General features: G+C 49.9%; 1 protein-coding gene across 4 annotated transcripts in view; it reads left to right on the forward strand.

The window, feature by feature from the left end:
- TENM4 (teneurin transmembrane protein 4) overlaps positions 1-12117 on the forward strand; it is an 855551-nt gene that overhangs the window by 750283 nt on the left and 93151 nt on the right. The window lies entirely within an intron of this gene.

The following is a 12117-nucleotide window of genomic DNA, read 5'->3' on the forward strand; positions in this document are numbered from 1 at the left end:
GTTTGGTACCGAGGTCTGCACTGTGCCGGAACTGCAGACTTGAGTGGAGCACAGTCCCTGCCCACTGGTCACTCACAGTCCGCTAGGGAGACAAAAAGTTGTTCCAGCGTGATAGGCCAGATATGTGCCCACAGGATACTCTGGAAGCATAGAGAAGGTGCTTCTGGGCGGGGGAAGCCTGAGATTTAAGAACTGAGTCTTAAAGATGACAAATAGCTCAGCCAGGGAGAGTTTTTCAGGGAGAGAGAACAGCTTGTGCAAAGACCCGGGGCAGGAAAGAGTACATGCACGCATGCTCAGTTGTGTCCAACTCTTTGTGACCCTATGGACTATAGCGTGCCAGGCTCCTCTGTCCATGGGATTCTCCAGGCAAGAATACTGGAGTGGGTTGCCATGCCCTCCTCCAGGGGATCTTCCCAGCCCAGGAATCAAACCTGGGTCTCCTGCATTAGCAGGCAGATTCTTTACTGCTGACCCACCAGGGAAGCCCAGGAAAGGATACTGCTAAGTCACTTCAGTCGTGTCCAACTCTATGCGACCCCACAGACGGCAGCCCACCAGGCTCCCCCATCCCTGGGATTCTCCAGGCAAGAACACTGGAGTGGGTTGCCATTTCCTTCTCCAAGGAAAGGATACAGGAGCCAGCAAAAGGCAGCGCTCTGTGCTCTGCTCCCCAGATCAGGGTCTCTGACCTCGGGAAAGATATCTAAGCAGGAGGGAATTGTGATCATTTCTTTTGAATGTCTTCCAAGGTCGTGATGCCAGATACACACAGAGCTTTCTCAAAACGTCAGCCCAGTTCAGCTCAGCAGTCACAGACTGTGCCTTCTGTGTTCATGCCTTCTGTGCCAGAGAGTTCCTGCCCTAAGGGAACAGGGTAGGGGTAGGGAGGAGAGACAGGAAGAATGAATGACATTCCCCCAGTTCTATTTAAAGAGGGAAGTCAGCACAGCCGGTCATCAGCTTCATCGTCAGCGGGGTCTGAGGAATGCTGGAGAGAGGACTGTCTTACTGAGATGGCTGGCAAGGGCAAAGAGGAGTCTCACCTCAATAGATCACCCAGAATGTCTGTTTGTAGTTCAGAAGCAAACCTGAAACTCACACAGAAGTTAGGGCTGAGGATCTTGATTCAGGTGCCGTCAGCAAGCAAGTGGTAGATGAAACCATGAACACACAGGTGTGTGATCCAGGAAAGTGTCGAAGGACGGAGGAGCAGGGACCTAAGAAGGACTCCTGGGGAGTCACCTTGGGAAGTGGTATTAACCATCCTTAGAGAGGAGCTGGGAATCCATGGAGGAGGCCCTCTCCTGGGATGTGATGGACCTGGGACTCCAAAGCCTAGACTGCCCCAGCCCTTCCACACAGGGAGCAATGACAAGATGGGAAGAGAGAAGTCAGGGGAGTGCCCTGAGCCCAATAATCGCGGCATCATACAAGTGTGTCAGAGCATTTGAACTTTAACTTTCTTAGAGGTGAAAGTATGTGAGAGTCCCCTTCAGCTCACCCTGAGAATACTGAGAGCCTCAGAGGTTAAGTGATCTTCCCCAATGCATAGGCCAGTGAAGTGGCAGAGCCAGGAGCAGAAGCAGAGTGAGGAGAAAGCTATTCATTTATCTTGGCCAGGAATTCTGCTTTTGTCTCCAGGTACAAAGCTTTCTGCTCTTTTTATTCAATTGTGTGATTTTGTATGTAAGCTTGTGGGCCTTCCTGTGGCATGAGTTCTTTTAATCAACTTGAGGTAGGAATATTACTCCTACCAAGGGGGATATTATTTAATACTTGCTCAGCCCTTCTTTACTGGACTGTCATGGGATCTGATTAGGGCTCTGACTGGTTGGCTGCTGATGGCTCTTCTGATTAAGGGGTATCCTCACCATGCCATCCTGATCAGTGCCAGTGGGGACCACGTGCTCTGTTGCTTCACCAAGCCTGATGCTTACATTGTCACAGATCACGTGGCACCTACCCAGGAATTTGGGTATCATTTCTAACAGTCTGACATGCCCTTAAGGAGCCTGTCCAGTGGGGAACTTGAGAAACCTATACTGGAAGAAATGGGCTGCTCAGCAGAAAGAAGAGAGCATGGGCTTTGGAGCAAGGCCAGCTTGTGTCTCAGATCCGGGCTCTGCCACTGCTGAATGCACGTGGCTTTGGGCAAGGGCTTAATATAGTGAATATGTAAATGTCTGCCAACCCTCTACACTGAGTCTGCCACGACAGGACCACATCTTACTCACTTTCACATTTGGTAACTGCTCAAGATAAATATGCATATATATTACCTTGAACAAGGAAAAGATGGAAGGAAACAAGGAGAAAAGGAGGAGTGGGGAGGGATAGTGGGACGGAGAATAAATGGATATATTGTCTGTTTTATTTAATTTTCTACTGAGGATTCAAGAGTCCAGAGAGGTTCAATTATCTGCTGAAATCACATTACCAGTTAGTAGCAGAAGCAGGAGTAGAAGTCAGCTCCCAGGTCATTGTTTATGTATCTGTCACCTTCAGTTAAATAGCAGAGGCTTTGAAAGCAGAGACCATTCATCTCTCCAAACCTGTATGACTTAGGGCAGGTCCTGGAATAGAGTATTTGCTCTAAAATGAATGGATCATGGAAGCTTCCAAATGTTACTGCAAACATTCCTTTTACCTAACGTTTGCCTAAATCATCATGCCCAGCTCCTCGCTCATCTAGATTCGCAGGAAACAGCTCCTATGTTTCACTACTTTCACTAAGTATCCCCAGATTCTTATGTAAAACAAATCTAAGTGACTGGAAACCTACAAACACAAAGCACACATGTGTGCTAAGTCACTTCAGTCGTGTCCAACTCTTTGCGACCCCCTGGACTGTAGCCCACCAGGCTCCTCTGTCCATGGGATTCTCCAGGCAAGAATACTGGAGTGGGCCACCATGCCCTCCTCCAGGGGATCTTCCCAACCCAGGGATCAAACCCAGGTCTCCTGCATTGCAGATTCTTTACCAGCTGAGCTACCAGGGAAGCCGTATGCTACACTGCACTTTGTACAGTCTGAACGGGAGCCCGTCTAAGAGGTTCCAAGAAACAGGCTGTCACCCAGTGACCTAATGGCATTTCTGAGCCTGGAAAGGAGCCTCAGCTGTTTCCTGTGAGGTACAGGAGCTTCACTCTGCAGATTCACTGCTGTGTGACTGACTCTGGGAGATCCAAGTATGAGGCCTGCTGGGACTATGGGATGGAGAGGGATTCAAGGCCAGGTCGGAACTGACAGGAACACCATCCTGTGGGAGAAGCCAGCCAGCCAGTCATCAGTACACGGGGCTCTCCCCTGAACGCCTTTCCTCAAGGCCTGCCCACAGCAGGGACGAGGAACCACAGGGGCTGCAGTGCAGAGATGACACCAGGAGTTCCTGGGCGCTTCCTCATGCCTCTGAACAGTGCCCCAGCTGGTCCATAGGAACAGGGGCAGCCCGTAGGGACTGACAGGAGGGCCCCGGCCAAACAGACTAGATGCTGAGCTGGACCGGGCTGGTCTCCTTGGAGGGAAGCGCAGAGCCCGACTCAGAACTGAAGTGGAAGTGCTGCCAGATGGACTGGGAGTGAGGAAGGCCTATTGCCCCTGTCTCGCTCATCTGTATCCCCAGAGCCCAGCACAACGCCGGGCCCAGAGCAGGTGTTTCTTACAGGTTTTATGAGTACAGTAGCTCAGACTGACATTCTGCCTCCACTGTGTTCAGCTCCATATTAAGTGAGAGAGGTATCAATGACTTCAGCTGACCTCAAGTAGGTCTATAGTAGGAGGGCCCAGATCAGGCTGGGGAACCCCCTTCAGCAGATTAGGTGGCTTGAATACCATCTTTCCATCTGGGCCTGGATGCCTGGGGCCCTTCAGCCTAGTGGGTCACCTGTCCCTCCCCTGGACTCATGGGGAGAATAAAGTGCAGGGTGCCCTGTATAGAGACTTGTGTGGGAAGGAAGGAGCCACTCAGGTCTGCAGGCAGAAGGATCCCTAGCTGGATCGTCAATACAAGGAGGGCGGATAAGAGTACCTGGGGATCAGACAGCTGGGAAGGGGAGGACAGCATGAGATAATTCCTCCTCTAAGAGCACTTGAGGCAGCTATTTCCCTGTGACACAACTTTGATTGTATCCCTTAGCTTGTGAAAGACTGACTGGGTCAAAAGGACTGGACACAGGGCAGACAGTGCAATTCTGCAAATACTTGTGGATTGATGCTGCTGGACAGGTTAGCAGATTATGGGAAGAGGAAGAACTACCGCCAAGTTACTTGACCAGCTGTTTAGAATATGTTCAAGAACCCTGGATTGGTGAGAGGAAGAATGTGATGCTATTAAGTCTTCTTGCTGCTACTGCTAAGTCACTTCTCTTGTGTCCAACTCTGTGCAACCCCATAGACGGCAGCCCACCAGGCTCCCTCATCCCTGGGATTCTCCAGACAAGAACCCTGGAGTGGGTTGCCATTTCCTTCTCCAGTGCATGAAAGTAAAAAGTGAAAGTGAAGTCGCTCAGTCGTGTCGGACTCTCAGCGACCCCATGGACTGCAGCCCACCAGGCTCCCCTGTCTATGGGATTTTCCAGGCAAGAGTACTGGAGAGGGGTGCCATTGCCTTCTTGGGCTCCTCAAAACCTGATAGGTTATCAACTCACTCAGGCAAGCAGTTGGGTGAAGATAGGTTCTATGAAAGTCAGCTGACGGAACACACTGAACCCAAAGAGAGAAGACTTCAGGATTCAGGGGAGCTTTAGGAAAGTAGGGATGGATGAGAGCATTCATCCCAAAGGAGACAGAGGATCATATTGTATAGAGAGGGTCAGATCCCATGGAGAGGAGAGAATGGGCAGGCACGGAGAGGGGCAGAACTGCCAAGCTCTGTTTGCTGACTGTTAAGCGACACCTGTTCTGCACTAGGCCTGTGAGAAGATATGCCTCTGACCCCATCACACTGGGACTTCCAGTGTGTCCCATGCCTCGTTGGTCACTGGACCTCTAGTGCCTAGCAGAGGGGTTGTTGTTGTTCAGTTGCTCAGTCGTGTCCAACTCTGCAACCCCGTGGACTGCAGCATGCCAGGCTTCCCTGTCCTTCACTGTCTCCTGGAGTTTGCTCAAATCATGTCCATTGAGTCAGTGATGCCATCCAACCATCTCATCCTCTGTCATCCCCTTCTCTTCCGGCCTTCAGTCTTCCCCAGCATCAGGTCTTTTCTAATGAGTTGGCTCTTCGTATCAGGTGGCCAGAGTATTTGAGCTTCTGCAGGGGTTGGTACAGACTAAACCACGTTGAATGGTAGATGAGTCAGGGGGTCAGCCAACCAGCTACTGCTGAGTGCCTGAACAGAGCAGAAAGCGTTTTGAGAGTTCAAAGGCAGGGGCATCCCTCCCAGTGCAAATCCAGGTCCCTGAGCTCCACAGCACAGGGTCTGCATCTGGCCCACCTCTGTGTCTCTAGCACCAGCAGAGGGCCTGGCTCAGAGCAGGCAGCAGTGACTGGTTTTGCAAGTGAATGAGCAAACAAACAAATGAACTAACGAGTGAAGGCTTCTGGCGGGACATGGTCTGTGGCCTGAGACAAAGATTTCAGTGAGGAGGGTTGACTATTGAAACGGTATTTATCCCACTTCAGGTCACAACAGCCCATTAGCACATCACAGAATCAATGTAGTCGGTCAAAACTATTTTTTAAAGAATAAAGAAGTAAATTTAAATAGAAAGGGGTACAGTGGTGTAGAAAGTATCAGTGGAGCACTCTGAAAGGATATGTATTTCGTGACACTTTGCTCTGTGCATGTGTGTGTGTGTGTGTGTGTGCACGCGTGCACGTGTGCATGTGCATACTCTTGAATAAGCTATATTGCTTACTATGGGTTTCTGTTGAACGGAATTTTGAAATGCATTCTAGACTGAGGAACCAGCATGGCTTTGCATGATGATCAGGGAACGGAGAGAATTTTAATGTGGCTGGAGCATAATTGTAGTGATAGTATTTTCCAAGTCAAAAGTCAAGAGACATGCTTCAGTGTTTGAAATCAAGAGAGTGTTAAGAAACCCGGGGTGAATGACCTGCTGTCTTAGAGGCCATGGAGGAAAAGGAATAACAGGATTTTGAGGCAAGAAGAGCAGTTTGGGGCAGGAACTGAGAAAGATCCACCCTTCGGTGGTTCACAAACCAGACCGGGCCATTTCGCCTCAGGTAAAACTGCTACAAACAGAAGTAAAATAACTTTGATACCACAAAAAGCTTCAGAATTCCTCTCAGACCCTTTATAAAGGCACAAAGTTGCCACATAGTTTGGAAGTAAGAGGTTAGAAGAGGAAAAAATAATGGAAAGAAGGAAGGAAAGATCATGCATGTGATGCAATTTTTTGTCAGCCCTCTGCAGATCTAAAGCCATATGCAGGTGTCAGTGACAGAGCCGGTCCAGAAATGCATTTGCAGGCCACTCCTCCCCCCTCCCCCGCCCCAGGCCTCAGACGTCCCTCAGATAGCCCTCAGAGAGTCTGAGCAGTAGAGATCATCTAATGGAGTTCAAATAAACACCAGCTTCCTGACAGCTGGCCTCTGAGCGAATTTATTATTGAATTATACTCCTGCCTTTTCAGAACAAGCTGAGCTGACAGGCTACCCCATCAGTTTAAAAGGTGGGGGGTGGGGGGGTGGGGGGCAGGGAGAAAGACAATGATAAATTACCCTGATGGCGGATGGAAGAAGGTAAAGATCCTGCTTCCTCCAAAATGTCAGCCATTATATATTATTCACGTTGGGTTTAAAAAAAAAAACAAATCCCTCCCCACATTGAAATGAGTGTTTATGATGATAAAGCAACTAGGTGAATTTAATTCAGGATGCAGGCAGCAGCTTCTCACATCATCCTGATAAGCAGCTAACAACTCTTCCTCTGCCACTTGATCATCCCTTTATTGATTCCAAAACCGAATTACGATCTGTTTGCTTTGTAGCCTGAGCGTTTTCCTAGCTGTCCATCACAGGAAGCATTAGCCGATGATGCTGCGCCAAAGCAGGAGCCACTCGGGGTTTAGAGGGAGAGGCCGTACGTTCAAGTCCTTGGGCAAGTGAGAGCAAGCCACCGCGGGTGAGCGAGGCTCAGCGTCCTCATCTGGAATGTGGGGTTACTCATTCTCACCCTGCAGGTTGTGCGGAAGAGTAAATGAGAGAAAATTCCCAGGAAGCCCTGTAGCTGGTGCACAGCACACGTTCAGTCATAGCACCGAATATTTACCAAGGATGTTCTATGTGTCAGGCATTGTTTGAAATGCTTGGTGAGGTTCGTGAGTGGAAACATCTTTACATCTCCCCTGAAATCACGTGACTTAGGGAATTCATCTTTCCCAGATAGGAAACTGAGGCACAGAGAAGGTGAGTAGCCTGGCTCAGGACAGACAGCTTGTAAGTGGCCGAGCCAGCCTTTGAAGCCAAGGCAAGTGGCTCTGGAGCCCACATACCGAGCCTTTGTTCTCCTCTGCTGGGTCTTGGATATTCCCACCTCCACATCTTCAAGTGGGAAGTGTATACAAGGTGGGGCCGCTGCAACTCTGCAACCCCAGCTGGCCCTTTCTCTCTGCTCCCACGCAGCACAGCCAGAGGCTACTGTGCAGCAGCTCTCTGTGCTCCTGAGTGTGGCCTCAGAGGCAGGCAGCGGGGCTTGATTGTGAGCCCCACCCCTTGCCAGCTGCGTGACCTCACTTTCCTCATCTGTCACATGAGGACAATAATTGGTACCTCGTGGGGATGTCTGAGGATTAAAGGAGATATAAAACACTTATGTGTCAGAGCAAGTAAGCATTGGATGAGTGCTCATTGCCATTATCACTTAGAGCAAGCGTTAGCATAGATACAGCCGATGTGAACATTGGCAAGGACTTTTGTATTCATATAGGTTTCAGTGTCACTGTGAGAACTGGGAGGGAAATGAAAATCTTAGCCTGAAACGCTGATGTGGTTATATAACTGATGCACAGGTCTGAGCATTTCAGCAGGCAGAGGTGAAGGGACCCTTAAGATCAGCAGTCCTTTGTGGTAGAAAAGGAACCTTTGAGGCTGGAGGAAACTCTTGGCTCAGCGAGGTAGTAGCAGATCCTGAGTCCTGGTGAACCTAGAGTCCTCAGTGAGGTTCTCAGGCAATAATTCCTGTGTCTGTTAAGTCAGGGCATGTATTCGTGCTAAATCGCTTCAGTCATGTCCAACTCTTTGCAACCCCATGGACTGTAGTCCACCAGGCTCCTCTGTCCATGGGATTCTCCGGGCAAGAATACTGGAGTGGGTTGCCATGCCCTCCTCCAGGGGATCTTCCCAACCCAGGGATTGAACCCACATCTCTTAACGTTTCCTACATTGACAGGCAGGTTCTTTACCAGGGACTGTCTGCATTTTCATCCAAGACTATAAGCTCCAAGCACAGAGAAGTTAAAATATTGGCGGGACATGTATCACATTACTGATATTGTCCTCCCTGGAGAATACAGGGTCAGGACTTAACAGATGTCTCTGCAGTGAATCTGGTCAGCTCTGCTGTGCAGTCCTGGGGGCGTGGAGAGCTGACTCCTAGTGAGCGCCACAATGTGGGGCTGCGATGAGGAGATGCTACGGGGTTGGTTCTGTGAGATTCTAGGAAAAGCCTGAATGAACGTTCTGGCCAACCCAACACCTGTGGGCCGTGTTCTCGCAGAGGAAGGAGCTCTGCCTGCCCACCTCCCCCGCCTCCTCCTCCTCCTCCTCCTCCTCCCACCCCTGCGGGTCCTGTGACTCCCCACTGCAGGTCTACCCTGCAGCGTCTAGAACCAACCCCGACTGACTTGGAGCTAGCCTAGGTGCCCAGCCTCAAGTCTTCCTACTGTTCCTCTGCCTGACTCTTTATGTGCCAGCTCTGCCCAAGGGGTTTCTGTCTTGTCCCGGAATCCCAACCTCGTTTCCTACCCCTAAGTTTCCTATGTAAGCAGCCTGGCAGCCCTGCTCAGCCCCCAACCCTCCCACCCCTGACGCCTCGAGTCTTGCTTCCCCTGGGCTGGCTCCCACCCCTGCCGCGTCTGGGCCTGGAACTCCTCCCTTGCTCTGTGTCGGAACCTGGGCCTTGTTCCCTGGTGCACGGGGCACTCACATCCAGCTGGCCCTGGGAGCCCCTCACCACGCCCTGTGCCCTGTTGGTCTTCTGCCCCACCCCGGAAGGACCGTTTCCCTGGAATGCTGCCTGTGTGTAGTTCTGCACCTCAGGTCCGGCTGAGCTGATTTCTGCAGCCCCTTCCCGTGTCTCTGCCCAGCCCCCGTCCTACCTCAGGAAGTGGATCTAATGTCCACTCCATCGTAGTCTCTCCTTTCGGGGTAAAGTAGCAAAGCCTCCCTTTGCAGGGGAAGCAAGGCCTGTCCTGGAAGACAGGAATACAGGACACGAAATCATGAAACAACCTTGTCCACTGAGACTCGAGGCAGAGCTACCTCGAGCTTTTCTAGCAACACAAGCCATCTCCTGAGGAATCCTCTTAGAGGCAGGCTTCCAGCTACATGGCCCAGAGAACAGGCTCTCTGGACACGCTCTCACCTTCCCTGACTCCAGGGGCACGTGGCCGGTGTCTCTGAGTCGTGTCCCCTTGCCCGACCAGCCCTGTCACCCAGCATCAGGAGCCTTGCTCCTCCAAAGTGATCACTGGCCGGTCTCTCTCCATCCTGCCCATCCTCTGCCACAACCAGGACTCACTTCTCTGGAAGTACAGTGTCGAAAACAGTCAAGGGCTCTCTTCTTGTGAGCACCTTTGTGGGCCAGCAGGAACTGTTCCAGAGGATTCCTGTGAAGGGTGACGCAGCCCAAAGTATCAGCTTTCAACAGCCAGGTTGCCCCCAGGCTCGAGTGATCAGATCTGTGGCCTGGGAGCGCACACTCCCTGAGTGTCTGAAGTAGCTCATCAGCCACAGAAAGTTAGGAGATCACAGGACCATGTCTTCTGGGCTCTGCAGGAGGCAGGTCTAAAGGCCCAGAAGACACGCGTGGTTGCAGGGCCGTCTTGTCATTGGATGCCCTCAGGTGGGCTCAGAGCATCACAGCAGACCTGCCCAGGCCCCAGCCTCAGTGTGTGATGAAGGGGGAGCTGCGCCCATCTCTAGGGATTGTGTCCCTCACCTGTAAATGAGGGGCTTGGGCCCATTCACCCAAAGGACTCTTCTCATTCAGAGTTAAATTCCAACTCATCTGAAGAAGTCTGTGGATTTCTTCTTTGCTCTCCCCAGACATACTCAAAGTCCAAGAGGAAAAACATGTTCTGTCTTGAACTGGAGTACGCCCCTATCACATTCAACCCACATACCCAGCAAGTGATCTGGGAGCCTCTGGTGGAGTCTGAACTGAGCCCAAGTCCAAGTGAAGGAACAAAGTCAAGGTACTTGGGCAGGGCCTGGCGCTGATGCTAGCTGTGGTGCGTCTGTCTGTCATACTAGAATGACCTGGTGGGCAGCTCCCTTTTTTTTTTTTTTTTCACCCCATGCTAGCTTCACTTCTAGATACAAGGATTGTTCATAAAGTCAAATTGTATTCATTCCAGAAGGTGAGCTCCTCATGCAAAAGGATTTTGTCTCATTTGCTGTTAGTAACGTAACTATTTAGAATGCCATGGGAAATGAGCCAGAAACCACTGGCACTGCGGTGCTGTAGTGTCCACAGGAAAGGAAATGGATGCGTAAGCATCTTCCCTATCACCCAGAACCATGTATAGCGCAAAGTAGCTGCTCAATTAAATTTCCAGCAACTGAACCCTATTCTCGTTTACCTGGCCTTTTGTCTATGATTCTCTTCCCCCAACCCATCCACTGGGGAAGGAAATGGCAGCCTTCTCCAGTATTCTTGCCTGGGAAATCCCATGGACAGAGGAGCCTGGAGAGCTCCAGTTCATGGGGTCACAAAAGAGTCAAACATGACTTGGCAACTAAACAACAAGAAAAACAACCCACATATATATTTTTCACTTTGGGCTATGTGGAATAGTTATATTCGTATTTCTCATATTTTGATATTATTCATATTTCATTTCCATTTTTTCATCCATTAATGTGATCTCCATTTATCTTTTTACTTAACATTTAATGAATGCACACTAATAGAGCTGCTGCTGCACTAAGCACGGCGTTATAGAGATGAAAAGGACATAGTTATTCCCCACAAAGAACTCACAATCTAGAGAAGATAAGGTATTTGAACAGATGAATACACTTCAGTGGGATAAGTACATTGTGTTTTCTTCACAAAAGGAGGGAGTGGGTTCTTTGTCCTGGAAAGTCAAGAAGAGCTTTATTGAGAGGCAGGCCTTAAAGGACAGATTAGCAGGAAAGTGGAGAAATCATTTGAGGCAAAGGAACCAACGTAGACAAAGTCAGGGAGGCAGGGAAGTGCTTGCCCAGACAAGGGTATGAGAAGTAATTTAACATGGCAGCAGCATTGGGTGTGCTATAAGAGTGTGGATTTTATCAAATCAAGTTCTGTTGGTTTGGGCCTGCCAAGTTAATTGAAAGACATACATAGTAAACCCAGGAAGAGCATTGAAATAAGTATTAAAGAATGAAACACAGCTAAAAGTTAGCTGTTTAAAAAAATCAATCTATTTTTCGCTGCACTGGGTCTTCATTGCTGCGCACAGGCTTTCTCTAGTTGCAGCGAGCAGGGGCTATCTTTGTTGCAGTGAGAGGGCTTCTCATCACAGGGGCGTCTTGTTGAGCACAGGATCTAGGCACGTGGGCTTCAGTAGTTGTGTTGCATGGGCCTAGTGGCCCAGCGGCAAGTGGGATCTTGCCAGACCAGGGATTGAACCCATGTCTACTGCATTGGCAGGCGGGCTGTTAACCACTGGACCACCAGGAGGGACCCAGAGTTATTGCATACAGTACTATACAGTATATTAGACCTTATTTCATACAAAGAAAGCAGACTCACACCATTGTAACTCGAGTGCTGTACAGCAGTCCCAGGGTGGCTACCCAACGTGGCCCATGAAGTACATGAAGAAAATATTAGAACATCTGTCCACATTTACTTACCTTTAAAAGTAAGTATAAATGTTTCCTTGGATGGAACACTGGGTTTTCTTTGATTTGCTTGCTACCAGTGTTAGTTGATTATGTCT

This window comes from Bos mutus, chromosome 29 (genome assembly GCF_027580195.1).
Source record: "Bos mutus isolate GX-2022 chromosome 29, NWIPB_WYAK_1.1, whole genome shotgun sequence".
Taxonomy (NCBI): domain Eukaryota; kingdom Metazoa; phylum Chordata; class Mammalia; order Artiodactyla; family Bovidae; genus Bos; species Bos mutus.